Raw genomic sequence first — 6361 nt, forward strand, 5'->3', positions numbered from 1 at the left:
CATCTTCTCTACAATTTTCTCTCTCAGACTTCTAACTTAAGCATCGGAGTATTCCCGCCGGGTGAGCTCCCTGGGGATCCTTCATCCTCTTCTTCTTCTCAGGTACCATCCGTCGCCAGCTTGGAGTGTGGTCCCCTGCCTAGGAGTGTACGAATCGTGCTCCATCATTTGGTGCCATCCGTGGGAATTGTTTCAAAAAAGCCTCTCACCAAGCTACTTCAGAAAGACTTCCATGGCTTCCTCCAGCAACGCCGGACAAATTGCTGACCAAAATATCTCCGGGGAACGATTTCAACTCCCTACTGTCTGCATTGTCCAGTTCACTCTACCCCTCTCCACGGACGGAGTCCCTACCCTGAGCGTGCCTCAGATCATGGCGTCGGTAAGTGCTCCACTCCCCTTGCTGATAGAGATGACCTTTGCAGAACCGTCAGTTCTCCCGGTGGCCGGACAGAACCATCTGGAAAATCTGGTACACTGCATGCAAGCTATGCAAGCTCAAATGCAGTAGGTCCATCAGTTTCAGTTGTACTAGTAGCAAATGCTCCACCACGTCTACCAACAATAGTTTCCAATGCTGCCTCAGCATCAACAGCAAGTTCCACCCTGACACTCCGCTGCAGAGTAGGCCTAGCCCCGCCATCGCAGCGAGCGTCTCCCCCACTGAGGAGAGACTTCTCAAACTTAGAACCCCCTCGGGAGTTAGGTCTCATCCCACGACAGGAGGGAAAGACAAGTTACTCCCCCCACCTCACAGCTTGTAGTCAAGTCAGGGGACTCTCAGCCGATCAGACCCACATTGCCTCGACCTTCGTAGTTCAAGATCCCGCTTATCGAAAACCATTTTGAGGTCCTGGCCATGGACTATCAACAAGGCCCTTCAGTTCACAACCACCGGCAGCAGTCCAAGCCCCTCCTTGGGCCTACTGAGCTCGGTAACACAGAAGCGAGCAGTACTAATGTTGAGCTAGCGAAGAAGCAGCGGAGACATCGCCGATCTCGCCGAACTACGACCCACAACCTGCCCGAGCTCAAGGGTAAGGAAGAGGTAAGCTCGGGCGACGTGAAAGCCACTCCACTCCTCTTAGTGTCATCCCCCTTGTCGCTAGAACTTTTAGCTGTCCCTATGCCTAAGGACTTCAAGGTCCCCCCCTTGGACAAATATGACGGATCGTTAAATCCGAATGACCACGTCGACGCCTTCCAATCACAGATGCACTTGGCAAGGGTCAGTGAGTCCTACATGTGCGTGGATTTCTACACCACCTTCAAAGGAGTAGCCTGCACGTGGTACAGGAACCTCGTGCCCAGGTCAATAAGAAGTTGGGTGTAGTTCGCGCAAGTCTTTACCTCCCATTTCGTCACCAACAAGCTATGCCCGAGAACCTAGGAGAGTCTCCTCGGCATAGTCTAGAGGGAAGGAGAGTCCATCCGGAGTTACATCAAGTGGTTCAATGACGCCTATTTGCAGATACCCGACCTGGACCCCATAGTGTGGCTCGCAGCAGCCAAGAGAGGCATCACGCACAATAGGGGTGTTCACGGGTTGGGTTGGGTTGGTTTGTTGGGGTTCTCCCAACCGACCTGACCTGGTTAGGTTACTTGAGGTGGAAACCTAAACCGACCCACTGATAGGCCAAACCGACCTGGTTGGTTTGAGTCGAGTTGGGTCGGTTTGGGTCACTTTCAGTTTTGCTCCTATACAAAAGGACACCTAATTGAATTCTAATTGTAATTGCCTAATGGGTTGCTTATTTGGTGTAAAAGACTATAGAAAGTTAGAAACTAGGATAGATTGCCTATTCTAATTGTAATTGCCTAATGGGCCTTCTAGTTCTAGTAGAAGACTAGTTATAATTAAGTAGGAAACTACTCAAACTAGGAACTACTGAACTAGTAGAAGATTAGTTCGGTTTGGGTCGGGTTGGTTTCAGTTTTCACACAAAAAAACCGAAACCGACCCGATATATTGGTTTATATATTTTCCCAACCCGAAATCGACAGGTACTGATGAAAACCCATCTAACTCGGGTTGGGTTGGTCCGGGTTGGTCGGTTTGGTCGGGTTGGGCATTCTTATGAATATCCCTAATGCACAAAGAGTTCAAATGGCATGTGGTTGTTAATCGGCCCAAGACTGTGACCAAGTTCCTCAACCTTGCGGACCAGTTCATAGGGACGAAGGAGGAGATTAACCAGAAGAGTGAGAATGTGCCCGAAAAGAGGAAAATAGAAGCAGAGTCCTCGACCCATGGGGACAACAAGAAGAAAAAAGACCCAGCTCATGGAGGGAGGCCAGGCCAGCCTTTCCGAGCTCCTCCCGTAGAAAGGATAGATTATACACCCCTAAACGCGAAGCGGGCCGAGATCCTCATGGCGATCAAGGATGCCCTGTACATGAAGTGGCCACCCCGGCTAAGAGGGGACCCCAATGTAAGGAATAAGAACTTGTATTGTAGTTTTCATAAAGATCACGGTCATAGTACCAAAAGTTGTAAAAACCTCCGCGACGAGATAGAAGAGCTCATCCGTTGCGGATACTTAAGAAATTTTGTACAAAATAATAATAATAAGGCAGATCAGCAAGGGGAGCAAGGTAGAAATGCTACTGAGTCCAGCAACAGGCAAGTTGAGCAGCCACAACGGCTGCCTCCTGAAGAGAGGCTAGTTCGGGGGACTATTCATGTGATCGTCGGAGTATTGATCGTCGCGGGATGCCCCTCGGCCGTAGTTCAGACATCAGCTCATGAGGTCGGAAGGGAAGAACGGAACCCCCTGAAGCGGCCAAGGACAAAAGACATGATCTTCTTCAACGAGGATGATGCGCGTGGGGTCCACTATCCCCTGATGACACACTCATCGAGAAGATAAGGATTAATGAATTCGGGGTGAAGCGCATCCTCGTCAACTCTGGCAGTTTGGCAGACATACTTTTCAATGTGGCATTCGATAAGCTTCAGCTCCAAGAGAGCGACCTCAAGCCCGCAAGTACTCCCTTGGTGGGCTTCAGCGGAGAGGAAGTCAGGCCCTTGGAGAAAATCATTGTACCTATGGAGGTCGACACCTAGTCTAGCATAGTGAGACTCAACCATGAATTTTTAGTGGTCGCGACTCCCTCCCCGTACAATGCCATAATAGGTCGGCCCATCACCTATGCTCTACGTGCGATGGTCTCCACATATTATTTGGCAATGAAGTTCCCCATAGACTTCTGAGTTAGGGTAGCGGCGACCAACTCAAGTCTCGCAAGTGCTACATTGCCGCTCTCAATGGAAAAGCCAAGGTGGCAGATGACCTCGCATTGGAGCGACCTACGGAGTCTTGCGAAGAGCGAGCTGCACCAATGAAAGAAACTATTTCCGTGCCAAATTCAATAGAGGACCCAACTCAGGCACTTCAATCAAGGAACCTTTGTGATCTCAACTGGTAAGTTTCTTACTTAGAAATTTAGATGTTTTTGCATGGTCCACTACAGAGATGCCTGACATAGACCCTAGCATCATCACTCACAAACTGAACATTGATCCTGTAGTTAGGCCCATTAGACAGAAGAAACACAACCTAGCCTCGGAGCGCTGGAGAGCAGTTGACTTGGAGGTCGGGAAGCTCCTCGCAGCCGACTTTATCAGAGAAGTTCATTACCAGAGCTGGGTGGCCAACCCTGTTTTGGTAAAAAAGGCTAACGGTAAATGGCGCATATGCGTCAATTATACCGACCTGAACCGAACTTGCCCAAAGGACTGCTTCCCATTCCCTAGAATCAATTGTTTGGTGGACGCGACCTTAGGGCATGAGTTGCTGAGCTTCTTAGATGCCTATTCGAGCTAAAGCCAAATCAGAATGGACCATGCTAACGAAGAAAAAACAGCCTTCATAATCGAGCTCGGCCTGTACTACTACAAGGTCATACCCTTTGGACTAAAAAACGTCGGGGCAACATTCCAAAGACTTGTAAACAAATTGTTTGAGCCGTTGATCGGCAAGAAAATAGAATGCCATGTAGACGACATGGTCGTCAAAACTCAGTTTTCAAGTGATTTAATAAAAGATTTGCATTCTGTTTTTGAAATCTTGCATAAATTTAACATGAAATTAAATCCAAACAAGTGCGTTTACAGTGTCACCTCGGGTAAATTCCTAGGTTACATCATCAACCAACGTGGCATTAAGGCTAACCCTGAAAAAATTAAGGCAATCTTAGATATGAGACCACCTCAGAAAATAAAGGAGGTTAAGAGGTTGAATGGCCGCATAGCCGCCCTGAGCCGCTTCATGTCCAGATCGGTAGATCGCTGCCTGTCTTTTCTCAAAGCAATTAAAAGCAAAGATTTCGAATGGACCGAAGATAGCTCGCTTTTGACGAGCTCAAAAAGTACCTCGCCCACATCCTGACCTTAACCCAGCCCGAGGTGGGAGATACTTTGGAGCTATACCTCTCTGCGAGTGATGAGGTAGTCAGCTTGGTACTAATAAAAGAGGTAAATCAGGTCCAATGACCTATCTATTATGTTAGCAAAGTGTTGCAGGGGGCAGAGACGAGGTATCCAGAGTTTGAAAAGTTGGCGTATGCTCTAGTTGTTGCAGCTCGAAAGCTTCGTCCATACTTCTAAGCTCATACTCTGACTTTGTCGAGCTCAGTGAGTATGACATCCAGTATAAGCCGCGAACTTCTATCAAGGCCCAAGCCTTAGCTGACTTTGTCGCAGAATGTAGTTTTAGCACCAAAGTTCCCAGGCCAGACGAGCCCAAGCACCGCGAGAGAGCAACCAGCGCGGCTTCTCTCCTAGTTAGATTAAACCCGAACTGGGATGAGGAGCCCTGTATCCTTCATGTGGATGGCTCGTCAAATCAGCAGGGCAGCGGAGCTGGAATCGTTCTGTACAAGCCAAGTGGCGCAAAACTGGAGTATGCGCTATGCTTTGAGTTCGCTACGTCCAATAATGAAGCGGAGTATGAGGCGTTAATAGCTGGGCTGGCTCTAGCAAATGAAGTGAAAGCTAAGCACATCATCATCAGCAGTGACTCCCCGCTCGTGGTCAACCAAGTCACAGGTGAATATGAAGCTTGTGAGCCAACCATGGTTGCCTACTTAGCCAAAGTAAGAGAGGCTCTGCTCAACATCTAGTCCCATTTCATCAAGCAAATTCCGAGATCTGAGAATGCTGAGGCTGACACCTTGTCCCGATTAGCCATTACAAGTGATAATACCATGAGAATCGTGTACATAGAGAACTTGCCTCGGCCTAGCATTCTCGTGGGGCAGAGGAGTTCGGTCCTATCGTGCAAGCAGAGCCGAGCTGGATTGATCCGCTCGTGACCTTCCTACTACATGGGACCCTCCCTGCAGATCGTAATGCTGCTAGGAGGGTAGAGCGTCAGGCAGCCAAATACGTCATGATAAACGAGCGGCTGTACCGAAGATCTTACACGCTCCCTTATCTGCGTTGCTTGCGACCTTCTGAGGCCGAGCTCGTGCTCTGTGACACTCATGAGGACCTGTGCAACGAACACTAGGGGGGCAAGGCTCTCGCATAGAAAGCACTACGACAGGGATACTATTGGCCAACGATGAAGGCAGATGCGATCGAGTTTGTTAGAAAGTGCGATAAATGTCAGAAGCACGCCAACATTTACCACCAACCCCCTGCCAACCTAAAATACCTCACCAGCCCGTGGCCTTTCGCACAATGGGGGATCGATATACTCAAACCATTTCCACCAGCGACAGGACAAAGGAGGTTCTTAGTGGTAGCAATCAATTATTTCACTATGTAGGTGGAGGCCGAACCTCTCGCAATGATCACAACAAGGAATGTGCAGAATTTCTTCTGAAAGAATATAGTCTGTCATTTCGGTCTACCCCGAGTACTTATTTCTGACAACGATAAGTAGTTCGAGGACATTAAACTTCAGAACTAGTGCAAAGACATGAGAATACAACAAAACTTCACCTCGGTAGCGCACCCTCAAGCAAACGGCCAAGTGAAGACCGCAACAGGCGAGACCCCCTTCAACCTCACTTATGGCACTGAGGCATTCATCCCAGTCGAGATCGAGGTTCCCATGCTACGTCTTAAAGTGTACAATGACGAAGCATATAAAGACGAGCTACGCACCAACCTCGACCTATTTGACAATGTACGGGACCTCGCATACATTAGGACCGCAGCCTACCAGCAAAGAGTAGCTTGGTACTATAACGCTAGGTCCGCGTTGGAGACTTGGTTCTAATAAGGTCATGGTACCTGAGCCCAGTGTTGGTAAGCTTGCAGGCTCAAAGTACAAGGACCGCTTGAACTACTTGGAGAACTTCTTGTCTAGGGCTTCCACAGAGGTACCAGCTTGGTCGGCAGCCTGGTCTG

This window comes from Nelumbo lutea, chromosome 1, assembly GCF_056320005.1.
Source record: "Nelumbo lutea isolate HS-2025 chromosome 1, American lotus-T2T, whole genome shotgun sequence".
In the NCBI taxonomy this organism is placed as follows: domain Eukaryota; kingdom Viridiplantae; phylum Streptophyta; class Magnoliopsida; order Proteales; family Nelumbonaceae; genus Nelumbo; species Nelumbo lutea.